Source organism: Anabrus simplex, chromosome 5 (genome assembly GCF_040414725.1).
Source record: "Anabrus simplex isolate iqAnaSimp1 chromosome 5, ASM4041472v1, whole genome shotgun sequence".
In the NCBI taxonomy this organism is placed as follows: Eukaryota; Metazoa; Arthropoda; class Insecta; order Orthoptera; family Tettigoniidae; genus Anabrus; species Anabrus simplex.
Genome location: NC_090269.1, coordinates 250,028,211 through 250,045,287, shown reverse-complemented (window position 1 = coordinate 250,045,287; position 17,077 = coordinate 250,028,211).

The following is a 17,077-nucleotide window of genomic DNA, read 5'->3' as shown; positions in this document are numbered from 1 at the left end:
AATTATAAGTATTTTTCATGCCTATTTTGTTGCCTATTTTACATGTTATTGCCTATTTACATGCCTATTTTGGCTAATTTAAGAGCCTATATGCCTGCATACTTTAACTGTTTTTAGTGCCTATAAATCTCGTCTCTAATTATCACTCATCAGTCATCACACGTTGTGGTAAGAATCCATGTCAGGTATTAAAATCTAACACATGGTAATTATGATGAACTCCTTTTGACATCTTACAGTATCTCCAGGTCTTGTCCACGTTTACAGCCATCGATTGCAGTTTTTTAACCAAGTGGTAACAAGGAGTAAATTATGATCAATGTTAGAATTCTACCAGCCAACTTCCAGTTTCATTTCTTCGCCCTAATCCATATTCTTCTAATATATTAACCTACTTTCCTCTCCGTGGCCTACCACTATATTTAAGTCTCCCACTACAGTCACTTTCTCATCTCCTTTTATATATTGTAATAAGTTAAATCTATATACTTGTATATTCTTTCGATTTTTCCATCATCGGCTGAAGTAGGAGGTATATAGACCTGTACTATTGCGGCAGATACTGGCTTTGTGTTAATCTTAACAGCAATAATCCGCTGACCCATATTCTTTTTCATAATTACCCAACTCTAGCATTTCTTCTACATAAATTTTTGTTGAAATTTCTGTAGTCGTCTGACCAGAAATCCTACTCTTTCTACCAACGCATTTCACTTGTACCAACTGCATGCAACTTTAGACTATCCAGTTCCCATTTTAGGTTCTTTGACATAGATTAAACATTCAGATTTTTAAAATTATTTTTAAAAGAATGTTAGTATTCCTGATGATCACCCCATCTCGTGTAGTCCCCTCCTGGAGATCAGAATTGGGGATTGTTATACCTCCGGAATATTTTAGCCTGGACGAAGCCCTCTCCAGTATATTAGTCATACATGCCATCGGGAGTTACGGCTGTAGTCTCCCGTTGCTTTCGGCTGTGTAGCAGTATGAACATAGCTAGGCCATGTTAAGTATTATCACCAGGCCAAATCAATGAATGAATGAATGAATGAATGAATGAATGAATGAATGAATCAATCAATCAATCAATCAATCAATCAATCAATCAATCAATCAATCAATCAATCAATCAATCAATCAATCAATCAATCAATCAATCAATCAATCAATCAATCAATCAATCAAACAATCAATCAATCAATCAATCAATCAATCAACCAATCAATCAATCAATCAATCAATCAATCAATCAATCAATCAATCAATCAATCAATCATTTACCCAGTCTTTTCTTAAACGATTCCGAAGAAGTGGGAAATGTATCGAACATTCCGTTTGATAAATTTTCCAATCCCTAATTCTTTTCCCCACAAATTAATATTTTGTCCTGTTTGTCCCATTGAATTCCAACTTTATCTTTATATTATGATTTTTCCTACTTTTTAGAGCTCCGCTAAAACTTATTCGTCCACTAATGTCATTTCATGCCATCTCTTCACTGACAGCTTGGAACATATCACTTGGCCGAGCAGCTCGTCTCCTTGCTTCCAAATCTTCCCAGCCCAAAGGAGCGCGCAGCTGTGAGCTCGCATTCGGATGATAGTGGGTTCGAACCCTGCTTTCGGCAGCCCTGAAGATGGTTTTCCGTGGTTTCCCATTTTCACACCAGGCAAATGCTGGGGCTGCACCTTGATTAAGGCCACGCCCGCTTCCTTCCCATTCCTCGGCCTTTCCTGTCCCATCGTTGCCATAAGACCTATCTGTGTCGGTGCGTCGTAAAGCAACTACCAAAAAAGTATCGCGTTCCTTTACTTTATATCTTTTCCAGTTCTCGTATCGAGTAATCGTCGTGTGGATCCCATTCACTGGAACCATACTCTAATTGGGATCTTACCAGAGACGTATACGCCCTATCCTTCACATCCCCACTATAACCCCTAAACCATATGAAGGGGTCCGTAACCTTTATTTACAACCTCATTAATGTGGTTACTTCAATGAAGAGTTTTACTTATATTAACATCTGAGTACTTACAGTGATCCCCGTCAGATATTTTAACCCCACTGCGGTGGTACCATAATAAAATATGTCTCAAGCCTTTCACGAGTCATTGGAAGAATATCTGTGAACTGGGCAGGAAGAGATACGGCGATCAATTCCCTCTGCGAGTTGGGGCAGTAAAATTGATCCACAGTACACCCAGCTCCGAAGAGGCGACCAAAAGTGGTACCACAATGGGCTCTCAAGATAGGAGCGTGCGTCGGTGGACATAGGTCGCTAGCTGTATTTAACATTGCTTTCGCTTACTTGTGCTAGGGCCTCTCACTTTCATTCTCCAGATACATCCTCCTCTCTTCCTCCTGCGAGACAAACGGCGCCTTTCCCTCTATTTACCCGAGATCCTCATTATAAGAAGAGCACCTGTTCATTATTCTCTCTAATTAGTGTTATGTACCTATCAGCTTGCATTCGGGAGATAGTGGGTTCGAGCCCCACTGTCGGCAGGCCTGAAGATGGTTTTTCGTGGTTTCTCATTTTTTTACACCGGGTAATTGGTGGGGCTGTACCCTAAATAAGGCCACGGTCACTTTCTTTCCACTCTTTCCTATGCCATCGTCACCATAAGATTTAACTTATCTGTGTCGGTGAGACGTAATGCAAATTGAAGAAAAATCCTGACAAGTGTAAAGACCACTAGTGTTAAGAGGGGATGATTTTCTTTCTAGTTGTACTTCCTCTCAAACTAATAATCACCGGGCTGAGTGGCTCAGACGGTTGAGGTGCTGGCCTTCTGAGTCCAACTTGGCAGGTTCGATCCTGGTTCAGTCCGGTGGTATTTGAAGGTGCTCAAATACGTCAGCCTCACGTCGGTAGATTTACTGGCATGTTAAAGATCTCCCACGGGACAAAATTCTGGCACCTCAGCGTCTCTTGAAACCTTCAAAACTAGTTACTTCGACGTAAAAACAATAACAATATTATTATTGAAGAAATGAAATGGCGTATGACTTTTTTAGTGCCGGGAGTGTCCGCGGTCAAGTTCGGCTCGCCAGATGCGGGTCTTTTGATTTGACGCTCGTAGGTGACCTGTGCATTGTAATTAGGTGAAATGATAATAAAAAAGACTCATACACTCATCCCCCGTGCCAGCGGAATTTTACCAATTACGGTTACATTTTCCGAACCTGCCGGGAGACGAACCCGGGACCTCTGTGACCAAAGGCTAGCACGCTAACCATTTAGCCATGGAGCCGGACATTGAAGCAATAATCTACACCACTACTACCTGAGAACAGTTTCTCGAACACAATTTTGAAGGAACAAATTAAAAACGCTAAACTACTGTAATTCTTTTGCGTGATTCCAATTCCGGAGAGAATAAATATGTCTGTAAAAATATTATGTGTCCTTATATTACGATTTAAATCCTTATTGTAAGATTCAGGATATAGAAGTCGGGTCAACCATGCGAGGAACGACTAATTGACAGTGAAACTGAGGTGAGTATACAAAATGGACTGTTAGCTATTCAGTAACTGACTTGAGAAGACTCATTGAGTCGCTGACTACGCAATATTTATGTGAAGGATGTTGTTCAGAATTACTGCTCGTTGGTCTCATTTACTCTTTTGACATTTCTGTAGTGATCACAGATCAGGAGCCACGCAGCGGCACGGAACATCATTATTTGGTGGAACGCCGCTTGAATATAATTGAAGGCGCGGTAAACATTTCATTCTGGCAACCTTCAGCGCACACGGGCTTGGAAGATCCCGACAGAAAATTAGATATTTTAAATCTCTGATAAAAAAACGTATTTTACCGAGCTCGATAGCTGCAGTCGCTTAAGTGCGGCCACTATCCAGTATTCGGGAGATAGTAGGTTCGAACCCCACTGTCGGCAGCCCTGAAGATGGTTTTCCGTGGTTTCCCATTTTCATACCAGGCAAATGCTGGGGCTGTACCTTAATTAAGGCCACGGCCGCTTCCTTCCCACTCCTAGCCCTTTCCTGTCCCATCGTCGCCGTAAGATCTATCTGTGTCGGTGCGACGTAAAACAACTAGCAAGAAAGAAAAAAAACGCATTTTAATAATGGTTTTTAAAGCTAATAAAAACTACACGAGCTCTTTTTATTGATTTTGATAAACTGTTCATTGAACACGATGTACGGTAGTAGGTAGACAGATCTAGATTGTCCTAACATGATTCCATGTTAGAGGTTCGATCACTGCCAAGGTCACCAAATTTTGTTAAAAGGTGTTGTCATTTTTAGTTAGCATGTTAAAGACCTCAGGCGGTGCTCTGAGTGCCACCCGACGAAACTACCTAAAGCTTTATACACTGTCCTATAGAGTGTTTATAGCATTATTATCATTTGAAAAAAGTTTAGATTTGTTTTAGGTTATCCTAAAATCACCGCTGTTTAAAAGTAGAGTAGAACTTCGCCAATCAGGACTAATGGAAGTGGGTGAGAGTGGCGAATAAATCGAGCAGATTACTTAAATAACCTAAAATAACAGTGAAATATATATTACATCTCCGTTTATAGGAACAAAACCAGTTTATTATCGGACTTTTAAAGGGCATAGGCCTAATATAATAAATGTCAAAACGTAAAATCTGTGTTTGGATGTTTGTGCAGCTATACAGAATGGAAGGTAACTGATGTACCAAATTAACACAAGGAATAGATCTTGGGGAGAGGATCGCAATGTTACAAACTTCAGGTCTGCAGCTTGCACAGTTTGTTTTGATAATTACAAGAATTTCAAAGCAGTACCTAGCAGTAGCTACAGATGATGCTGCAGGGGTACGTGTGCAAATTGATAAACTGGGATTGCTCTGGTATCTTCAAGGTTGAGCGTCCGCCGTCATCAGAAACAATAACGTTCATACACCCTTTCCAGAGGAATGACAAATACTAGTGAATTCACCGAGTTTGGGAAAAGTACGGAGCGTAAATTAACGCTTTAAATTTGCCGGGCTGAGTGGCTTAGACGGTTGAGGTGCTGGTCTTCTGAACCCAACTTGGCAGGTTCGATCCTGGCTCAGTCGGGTGGTACGTGAAATTGCTCAAATACGCCAGCCTCGTGTCGGTGGATTTATTGGCACGTAAAATAACTCCTGTGGAAAAAAATTCCGGCACCTCGGCGTGTTCGAAAATCGTAAAAGTAGTTCGTGAGACGTAATGCATTTAACATGAATTATAATTATTTACGCCTTTAACTTAACAAACGTTATTAATATTCTGTAATTATTCAACAATATGGTATTTTTTTGCTATGGGCTTTACGTCGCACCGACACAGATAGGTCTTATGGCGACGATGGGATAGGAAAGGCCTAGGAGTTGGAAGGAAGTGGCCGTGGCCTTAATCAAGGTACAGCCCCAGCATTTGCCTGGTGTGAAAATGGGAAACCACGGAAAACCATCTTCAGGGCTGCCGATAGTGGGATTCGAACCTACTATCTCCCGGATGCAAGCTCACAGCCGCGCGCCTCTACGCGCAAATATGGTATTTAGCGCAACTTGATCTATTCTAATGATGATACCTGCCCCTTATTTGCACCCTGAAAGTAAAAATGGGAAACCACGGAACACTATCTTCAAGACAGCCAGCAGTGAGTTTCAAACCATTCATGATGCGATTTCAACAAAGTCACCGAAATAGCATGCCGCTGCAATTGCGCCGTGCTGCTCGGTTTGGCTTCCCGTTAACAAATGAGAAAACAACTGTCTGGCTGGATAAATCAATGGCTAGGGCACTAGAATTCCGTCCTTGTGGCCCCGGGTTATATTCCCGTCCGGGCCAAGGATGATTACATTAACTAGTGCGTTCTTATGGTTCGAGGACTTGGTGTTTCTGTCGTCTTCAACACAAGACACGACACTTACGACCACCACATTAACGCTCAGCATTTCTCCTGTAATACTTCGCGTCAAGAGAGCAAATCTCTGCCAAATCTCCTACAACCCTTAACCCATGGGATTTAATAGAAACGATAACAATCGCATCGTTGCCCACCCTGACTAAGACATTCCTGATTTGATTCTAGGCCAATGCATGTGGGATTTACGAAATAAAATGTCAAGTTCTTTTGGTCGGATTCCAGGTAAAAATAGAGGTCCCATGGCTTATGATCACAAAAGTAAAGGTCACGTAAATCTACAAGCATAGTTTACCTGTTCTTTTTTTTTTCTAGGGGCTTTACGTCGCGCCGACACAGATAGGTCTTATGGCGACGATGGGATAGGAAAGGCCTAGGAGTTGGAAGGAAGCGGCCGTGGCCTTAATTAAGGTACAGCCCCAGAATTTGCCTGGTGTGAAAATGGGAAACCACGGAAAACCATTTTCAGGGCTGCCGATAGTGGGATTCGAACCTACTATCTCCCGGATGCAAGCTCAGAGCCGCGCGCCTCTACGCGCACGGCCAACTCGCCCGGTTTACCTGTTTTAATAGACAAAATGAGAACATATCGGTAAAGTGTTTGTGTACCGTGTGTGCACACTCAAAGGGATTGGTCGTGGGAAATGGTGCACATTTTAACAGCGGGAGATCAAAATGTCCACCCTCGGCATTTCCGGAGAAAATTTTCTTTAACCCACCTCAGTTCCTCGTGGTTTTGACTGATGACCTGAGCAGCTTCCAAGACACGTTCCCAGAACTGTTGGAAGGTTTCCACTTCTCTGCGATACGCCTTTTTTCATGTAACTATAGATAAGATCCACCAGTCAACCAATGTGGTAATGCCACAAGTCCTATGAAAATGCCCCCCAATATCCTTGTCCAAACTTTAAAAGAAAACCAAACCTGGTGCTGGGAACGTCTCCTAGCACGGGGATTGTTCTCCGACTACACATGCATGTTGAGACAATTGTTGATAACTCCTCGTGAACGAGGCCTCGTCCGTGAACAAAATATGATTCACGGAGTCTCTCCGATAGGTGCTGAACGCGCAGGAGATGGTATGGATGTCGCCGAACTTCCCATTATGTTCGTAGGATGGTCCAGTGGAACAATCCAACTACTGCTGCCATTTTCCGACTATCCTTCCGAGGTCCTCTGCAGTAAGTTCTAATATGTGTACCACTGCACGAGGAACTCGTCTAGCCCCCACCCCCGCCAACTTCGCGCCTGGACATGACATTTCCAGTGTTATCTATTCTCTCCATAACTGCTAGAAGACAATCTCTCACTAGATGGTAGGAGAATGAGCTAAATCTGTTGACCTGTAGAAGTTCGGATGTGTACTACGATACACAGTCTCTCACTAGAAGAGACGTGAACGAAGTTAATCAATTTTCTTATAGAGATCAGACTATGGACTAGGATAAACCACCTCCCACTGGAAGAGACGAAATGAAGTGGTGATAAAACATGAGCAGGCGCGCTTCTCTGAAACACCAGTATATTTCCTCTTTCTGTATTCCTTAAAACTAAATTAGATGCGATAAATGAGAACATTCAGGCTGAGCGACTCTCGGGTAACGTCGACTGTCCCTTCTATCCTACGTACATTTTCCTTACGCTCCCGGAAGTATTTTAAGATTGGCAGGAGGACTGGTATGTACATGTAACTCACCTTCAATGGGGAACTGCTTGAAGAAAGGCTACGCCACCTCGGGACGAGGATACGAATTTACAAAGTTTGTTGCAAACTTTGAGCTGGGAAGAATTGGGAGGGATAAGAGGAGCTGCTCGACTAGGCGTTATGTTCTGAGCTGTTAGTAGAGAGATGGCTTTGAAAGATATTAGCGGATGAATATGCTTTAACTGAGCTCATAATATAAAGGTAAAGTTGGAATTCAAGAGGACAGATTGGGGCAAATATTCGTTTATAGAAAGAGAAATTAGGGATTGTATTAACTTGCCAAGAGATATAACCCTTCTATTTGAAGACACCCGTGCATGAAGATGTGGAGATTATCCTTATCCTCTCTTTTTAATTTCTTAATATATACCTTAGAGGCAGTTAAAAACCTTAGGAGGGAGTGAGAAGGGGTGAAAAAGTGTCCAAAATGACCGAGATTATGGGTGCATGTGTGTATGTTCCAACATATCTTTAAACAAAGTTTGTTACACCTATGACATACTATGACATACTATCTAGGTAAAAGTACTGTGGGGATAAGGCACCCCTAGCATCCCTATGGTTGGGGTTTGGGAGGGAGTGATATGTAAATGTCATCGAAAACGACCAATATTTATTTCGCTTCCACTTCTTTCCTGAGTCGTTGAGATGAATTGTGACACTCTGGATGCCGTTTACATCCACGTTCAGCCTTTACTGCCATGGGGATCAGAAGGGATGAAAAAGAACCGTCCATAATGACATAGATTAGTGTTGAACTCATTGTTTTCGAGTTCGCTAGGGTGTCTGGTGACAGACAAAATGAGATTTCGAATCGTGCAGATCATGCCTAGAGCGCAACGCATAAATACATATCCGTTATGTTTATTATTTATTTGAAAGGGTCAGCTATTTTCCAGACAATCTAGGCTGCCCAAGGACAAAGTTCCACACGAAACGAACTAATGTAAAACTTTAAATTAAACAATAACTCTAAAACTAAAATTAATGAAATTAAGTTATGGTTTCTTTCTGGGAACTTATCTTTTATACAAAGTCCAAAGGAAAGCATTTATCCAAGTGGAGGAGTGGAGGCACATGCTTTCCCTGGTGCTCCGTCACCGCATTGTCCTACATACGAGGTTTGCAATGGTATCTCAAATGCGCTGAACGGCACTAGCCGCCAGCGTCTTGGAAATGTGTGGTAATCCAACTGATTAGCTCACTGCTACATTGAGGCGAAACGTTAGCTACTCAGGATTGAAAAGGTCTAAAGAGCTTAAATGTTTTTAACATTGGAAATCAACGAAATTAAATTATGGTTTCCTTCTGGGAACTTAATTATTGATATAAAATATAGATCGTAAAAATCAATCAACGTCATAATAAAATCTAAAATTCACTTCACACATAATTAACATGTAATAAAAATCCTAAAAGTAGAAATTGAAAAAGAATACCCAGGAAGTCCACAGAGCAATTGCATATCAAGATACCTATTAAGACGTACTTATAATTGCTGCGAAGCAGTACTGATGAATTAAAAAGCTCTCCTACTTTAGCAGTAATTAGGGACTTCTTTTTATCAATTTAATTAACAACGATGACTTCAAATGACGAGGCCAAAATTTTAACAGGTTCTCAATAATTAATGAGAAAATATATGGTAATTTTAATATTCAGAACATGATCTTTGTAAAATACGTTCAGAGAGTTACGATTGTTTAAGGCTGTTGGTGCTAAGAAAATAATACACTCTTCGAATGAAATGAAATGAAATGTCGTATGGCTTTTAGTGCCGGGATATTCCAGGACGGGCTCGGCTCGCCAGGTACAGCCTTTCTATCTGACTCCCGTAGGCGACCTGCGCGTCGTGATGAGGATGAAATGATGATGAAGACAACATATACACCCAGCCCCCGTGCCATTAGAATTAACCAATTAAGGTTAAAATCCCTGACCCTGCCGGGAATCGAACCGGGGACCCTCTGAACCGAAGGCCAGTACGCTGACCGTTCAGCCAACGAGTCGGACACTCTTCGAATAATTTAGCTTAATCATTATTTTCAATGTCTTCTTCTCAAATTCATGAACAAAAACTTTGATAATATAACATGACCAAGCTTAGGTACATCTACAGAAATAGCCAAGTCGTAGAAAATCAAGTTGACAGCAAACCAATTTACGCTAATTTAACTGTAAGAGACTGTTCACCTTCTCTGTAATACACTAGTATATCAAACATCGAAGCAAGATGGCTTCAAATAAACGTGATCCACGAACGAGACACATTATCGACTTCGTAGCAATAACAGAAGAATTAATAAATGACTCTATTCCGGGCTCTTTACAACTTTATGAGCTCGAGTAAGGAGAGAAATCTACGAGCTGACGAAGGTTTCAGAGTATGTTTATCATTTCATTAACTGTCTTATATGATTTGGTGGGGACAGAAGTGTTGTATGTCCGGCGCTCCCGTCTCGCTCCACCAGCCAGCTGCAAGCGCGCCTGTGTATCATTCTGCTAGCTTCGACGCGCAGCCCTCAGTGCGCGTGCCTGACCATCGAGTGTACTATAAATAGGAGCTCCCTGTCTGCTCACTTGCCCACTAGCCCCGGTGTCCAGCTCCAGAATACACCCTACGTCGAGCACGGAGGCTACTCCTCTTGAAAATGTGCTTCGACCAGGTGGACTGAATTTCTGGCAGTACGAGGTTTCACCTCTGGTCACCGTTCCCTTACCTGTTCCCGCTGCCTATGTTCCGTAATTCTTTTACAAGCCATTTTCATTCCCTAATTTACGCAAGCTCCCTTAGTTTCGCTAGGTGGAATTTCTTCAATCAATTGAACTTGCTTTTTAGGAATTCAGGCACTTCAACAAACAAGGACTCTCAAGACATTCATGTTAGTGTGCCAGATAGTTCTCGACTATCAACGTGTCAATTCACAAAGACTATCTTTTCAAGATAGAAGTGTATATAAAGACTGTAAACCTGTACATATTGTATAAAGACAGACTTTTCTCAAGATTCAATATTCCTTTTTGCTTCAAAATAAATTTCTGTTATTTGTGTAAATATCATAAAGTGAAGCAATAAAAGTTGTGTTCTGTAAATTTCAACCTTGGTTACAACACAACGTCCGTTCATATCACCATTATAACGCCTGGAAGGTATGCAAGCCTACTTAACGTTATGGACGGGCAAATTATATTGACTTAACTCCTAGCTATTCCAGTACAAGGACACCTGTACGTTAATATTTTCTTCAGGATAGGAGGAAGTGGGAAGTAAAAAAGCAGTATCATCGGTGCAGTGCGAAACATTGATAATTCTACCAAATTAAAATCTATTTCAGCCTACTGTCAGGTAAGCAGGTAAAAGGAAAAATAAAATGCCTTTCCAATCCCACCAAATGCAAAGCGGTACCTTTCTGGATTGGATATTTAGTTTAACAGCTGTGAGTGGAGGTTCGCCTCTTTTTCGCTACGATTTTTTCTTTACAGTATTGTCATATATGATCCACTTCTACCATCCGTCACCAGATGTTTCGCAAATGAATCATGTTCATTGAGCCTTAATAAGAAGTCACAAATGGACACGCACTGTCCCAAATTCCGTTCACTGAGTTCATGTGGCACCCACAATATCGCAACGAAGTATTGAACCCATGACCTTGTGGCCCAAGGGTTCAGTATGTAACCAAGGCTCTCCAGGTGTACGACGATATATTCAGCAATTGAGCTATTTCTCCCGTTGTAATGCTTGGGTTACTCTCAACCATCTCCTTGAGTATATCTTATAACAATAGCTCATCCAGTAGGACATTTACCCTTTAAGGAGCGAATTCCAGATGGAAACCTACAAGCCCGTTTCTGCCATGTTTTATGGTTACCGCATGTTCACCGTAAACAGCACATATCTTCCTCCGAGTTCGTGGAATAGTTTTTCCCTTGCTATAAAAAAAGAGCGTAAGGTGCCTCATGTAAATTTGCCACGTAAATAAATACTATGGGACACGAACTGTAGCAGATGCTAGTCATGCCACCGACAGTCAGGTGCACACTGAAATGCCGTATGACTTTTAGTGCTGGGATGTGTCCGAGGACTTCGGCTCGCCAGATGCAGGTCTTTTGACTTGACTCCTGTAGGCGACCTGCGCGTCGTGATGAGGATGAAATGGTGATTAAGACGACACACACACACACAGCCCGCGTGCCAGCGGAATTAACCAATGATGATTGGGACGGGAATCGAGCGCGGGACCCCTGTGACCAAAGGACAGTACACTCACCATTTAACCATGGAGCAGGACAAGTACAAACTGAAGAGCCGATTTTAAGCCGTTCTTCCCCGACTGCGGCAACTGCTCTAAAGCTGCTGTACAGCGGGTTGTAGCCTCGCAAGGCAGAATATTCTTGATTTACGGATTAAAATGCGACTTACGTCCCTACAATTACATGGTTGTACTCAGGCTATGTAGCCTGTTGTAGTGTCCGACCATATATTCTCCTGTATTTGGAAACATATAAGTAATTTGACATACAATTAAAACTTGCTACAGGGTTCTCGTAACTTTCAGTGATTTTATAACATTGATTTTAACGTAGCAAGTAGGTTTAAAACTCTATTGTTTGTTTGTTAATTTACTGCTTAACTTTTAAACGAACACATTCCTGCTTTGTACTTTTGGACATCGATTGCTTTGTAATGTGTACTATATTTGACATGCTCCAAATTTTAGTAGGCAGGGAATTCCAGGTACGAATTGCGGAGACAACGAATAGAATAATCTACTTCCAGATGATCGTTGAATGGGTATATACAGCACAGAAACAGGTCAGGATACATTTCTGTGCTTTGCAGAAAATTTGTTGGAAATGAATATGGGTAGCAAGTTATGATGAAGTCAGATGTGTCGTAAGATAGTGACAGAGTGAAAATTCCATCGCTCTTCTAAACATAACTTTTCGAGTTCGGGGAATGTTCGTGAGATATGATCTAACAATGGTATATCGAGCTCGTTGAAGTTTTAGGGTGATGTTCTTAAGGTGTTGTGAATTACGTCAAAGTTATCAAACATGGGCATTACGTTTCTTACATTAAGTGGTAGTAATTCTCTTGATTTTTTCACAGAATTTATGGAATAAGATACCCGTTGACGTACTAAATTTGCGGTATACTCAATCTATAAGAATTTCTAGGTTTTTGTCTTGAAATTGCAGTGTGAAGTTTCATTGAGTACTACTGCTGAATAGTAGTCCCGTTTAGCTGTGCGGGAGCATTTGTGTACGTATTAAAATTCGTTGTGATTTCAATACACTCACTTTAAATAGATGGTAATCAGTCCATTGAAATGTGTGCTTCTACTCATCGTTCATTTCATTTATAACGGTATATTTATCTGTTGATTGTACTCGTGGATCGTCTGCATGCCCTCAATAGTTTTTGCAGTTGATATGTCTTATTACTCGAGGTAATATCCTGACAAACTCGAAAAAAGGAGTGATCCTAGCACAGATCCTCATGGTATTCTGACCTCAGCACTTTGGTTTGGAGATAAATTATAGTAAATAGGTTTTACTTTGTTTTGTTTGACGATATGAATAAAAATTATTCATTTTCCCAAGTGCGCGATGTGGCAAACACCGTTATACACTTGAGCCATATTTCCTTTTTATTCCAGTTGATTCATTGTATCGTAAGAATAAATAGCTTAGGTTATTTAATCTAAGAACAGATGTCGTTGTATAGCTTTGTGTTTGGAGTTTATTGGCTTTGCTAAATATTTCTAATTAAACTTTGTATCTCTGTTTAAGAAATTTCTTCCGTATTTTTAAGATAAAAAGTAACATTGCTATATTTTGGAATCAGGTGTAGATACAGAGCAATATTATGTCATTAAGAAGAAAAAGAAATAAACGAGCAAGGAAGAAATGGAAAATCGTACAGTAAATGAGCTATTTAAGGGAGAATAGTAAAATGGAGTTCGTACGATCAGCAGTTGACTTATTTTCGGAATTTTTAGTTGATTGTAAAATCTAAGTGTGAATCAAGGAAAAAATGTTCGTAATTGAAAATGAACGAATTGAATTTTGCATTCCAGAATGGACCATAACCCACATAACCTGACAAAATATACATTTCATAAATAGAAGCTGGTTCATGTTTCCAGAAACTAAACGGAGAATATAACTGTAACAATTGTCTCTACAAAAGATTAAAAAAATTGAATGCAGATTTTATGATTTAATTTCGACCTTCATTTTTTGAAAATATTTCTTATAGCCCTTAGTTAGATTTGGCATGTGGCCATCCACATGTAACTTATTATACTACTTAACCAACCATATTTGCAAAAGAAATAATTCCTCAATTCCGTAAGTAAGTTTGAAGTAAGTTAGCACCACCTCCTACCTCCCTCGGGAGAGTTAGAGCCAAGACATTCTCTGTTTGCACCGAGCCAATGTGTACACTGTTGATTAGTTTCCTCGGCAATTGAACTCCTTCACTTTCCGTTCCTGGAAAATCACCTCCTAACCCTCTTCATTGGAACGGAATGGGAAAGGGGAGCGGAGAAAATGGTTCAAAGTTCAGGAGTACGGAGATTTTTTTCAGGTTTGTCAAGAATACTTATTTGACTACAGTGTGTCCCAATTGCAACCCAATTTCTTCCTAATTTCCAGACTCCCCACAGTGGCGTTAAATCTCATCATCTATATCAATTTGTTTTCAGTTTGAGTATACTTTTCGTCAAAAACATTGAGATTTAGCCCGCATTGCAGCTCTGTAGGAGTGCTGAAGTCGTCTACCCCTGTAACGAAAGCCAAAGTATATATAAAGGCATTTTGTTCCTAAGAAAACGCAATGGAATAGCTTTCGAAATGGTTAGAATCTGCCTCATCAGTAGGGCTTGGAATGAAATTCCACGGCCTGTTTTCGGTTTCAACCGGGTCAGGAATGGAATGAATAAATCCCCCATCATGCGGCGAAGATAGGAACTGTGTCGGTTGCCGAAGCCTGTCGCAATACTTTGGGACAATGATTAATGACTAGGGCCCGGATTTTTAGGTTCTTAAAAGCCACGTTTTAGTTTTTAATACCTCAAAATAGTTCTTTTTATTTTTTTATCCTCCTGAAATAGTTTTTGATGATCATTTCAATTATTTCTAAAGTTATACTATTCATTCAAACTTTTTTTGCAGTCGCTTAAGTGCGGCTAGTATCCAATAATCGGGAGATGGTGGGTTCGAATCCCACTGTCGGCAGCCCTGAAGATAGTTTTCTGTGGTTTCCCATTTTAACATTAGGCAAATGCTGGGGCTGTACCTTAATTAAGGCCACGGACGCTTCCTTCCCATTCCTAGGCCTTTCCTATCCCATCGTCGCCATAAGACCTATCTGCGTCGATGCGACGTAAAGCAAATGATGACTTGCCTTTAGGCATCGCCACATCTGAGATGCGTAAGCTTCTTAAACTGCCTTCAATCATAATTTGATTTATAGGGAAAATTAATTTTAGTCCGTCACATAATAATGTGTATAGAGCTAAACAGCCCTAGCTGGCGGTAGTCGACCGTACACAATGAGAGATGCACTGAAGCTGGCAAGTTAGGTGGGCTTGTACCTGCTAGATACAGGTCAGTGAACGCCAGGGGGTTGTCTCTTGATTTGTGCTGTACCCTAGTGGAATAGTATCGTATCACGTTGTTTCGCTCTCACTAGTTATACTTACAAACCATTTCCAGTTCCAAACCATGAAGTCACTTCAAAAAGTCGTGCATAATCTTTATTTTTAAAAATCATTCAATTTCATTAATATTTGGTACTTCTATTTCAAAATAACGTAATACTGTCTTGAATAGCCCATTTAGTTTTTTTAGGTTTCAACGTCTTATTTAGTTATTTTTAGGTTTTATAAGATTCGAGTAATTTACTCCAATGATAATGAAATGGATAAGTAAGTTAAAATACTGCAGTTAGCTAGCAAGGAATAAAATAGTTTAAAACCTAAAAATCCGGGCCGTATTAATGACTGACAGATGAAATGAACTGCTATTGGAGAGAGTCACTGCAATTAAATACAATGGGGAAAACCAGATTACCCGGATATAAATCTGTCCCACCTTCGCTATGTCCAGCAAGAATCTCACAAGGAGTGATCGAGGTTTGAACCACGGAACCCAGAGGTGAGAGGCCGGTGCGCGGCCACGTGCGTCACGGAGGCTGCCAGAAGGATCGGGAATATCATGCAGCAATACTGTCGAATGTAAACAAGTAGGCCAAATGCCTGAGTTTGTGTAGGGAGCGTTGCATAAAGTTAGGAGTAACTAATAAAATGTTTAACCCCAAATATCTATGCATAACCATCGTCCGTGTAAGAGGATCCCTGGTACTCGCTTGCATTTTACCGTATTACTGCATAGAATTCTCTACTCCGTTTCTCAAAGTCTAAGTGAGTGCCCTATATAAATTCCGGTTATTTTGTCGATATAGATACGGAGTGGAAGAGAGCTGATGCACGCTAACATGACCGTTCGTGGTGAGAAGATTGAATTGTTGCATGTTACGCGTCTCCACGCAGAAATATGAAGTATTTAATCAAATCCTGGTAGTGATGTACCACGTTAATGGCTCAGAACGAGTGCAGGATAACTGTACAAATTCATAGGTGAATATTTAAACAAGAATGCTTGTCGGGAATTTTTTCGTGTTTCCACTAGCACTGAACAGTAAGTAAATGCTAAAAGAGCTACGCGAATTCCCGCAGAATGTTTGACAACGTTGTGGTTGGGGTGCGTGCCTCTCACGAGGATGATTCTTTGGACTATTTCAACAACTGTATCCATAATAGCCGACACGGGAAACGTGATCTCTACCAATGAACATGGTAGACCCTGAAGTGCTCTTCTCTCAGAGGAATTCATATTTGAACTAGGCTACTCGAAGAGGACTCGGCAGGAAGAGTTTATGTTATCGATATTGTTAGGAGTATCGATTTTTAAAGGTCCCAGTATTAAAATGAGCCATACAGCATCTGATGCTTGTTCAGCATCTATCGGAGAAAGGTTGTGCACCCAAAATGGCTTTCAGTGAATAGTTCCTTAGTCAATCTGCAGACTTCCTGCATGATATTTTCTTCACAGGCGAGGCCTCTTTTACGAGGAGTAGTATCTTCAATGTTCACAGCAGGCACGTGTGCTCGAAGAACAAGTTGAGTCAAATCCCCATCACCTTGTCCGTATTTCGATTAATATTTGGGATTGAATGTCGGGATCCTTGTTATAGGACCTGTGGCATTTCCTGAAAGGTTGACAGGCGTATCCTACTAACATTTCTTGCAAAGCACACTCTCATCATTAATAGAAAATATTCTCAACACAAAAGGACCTATGTAGTTCTACCTTGCCAGAGGGTGTAGTAGAATGCCCCTGTCTGTCGTAAGAGGCGCCTTAAATCGGGACCCCATGGACTCTTTCTTATTTTTGGAAATGGCTTTGCG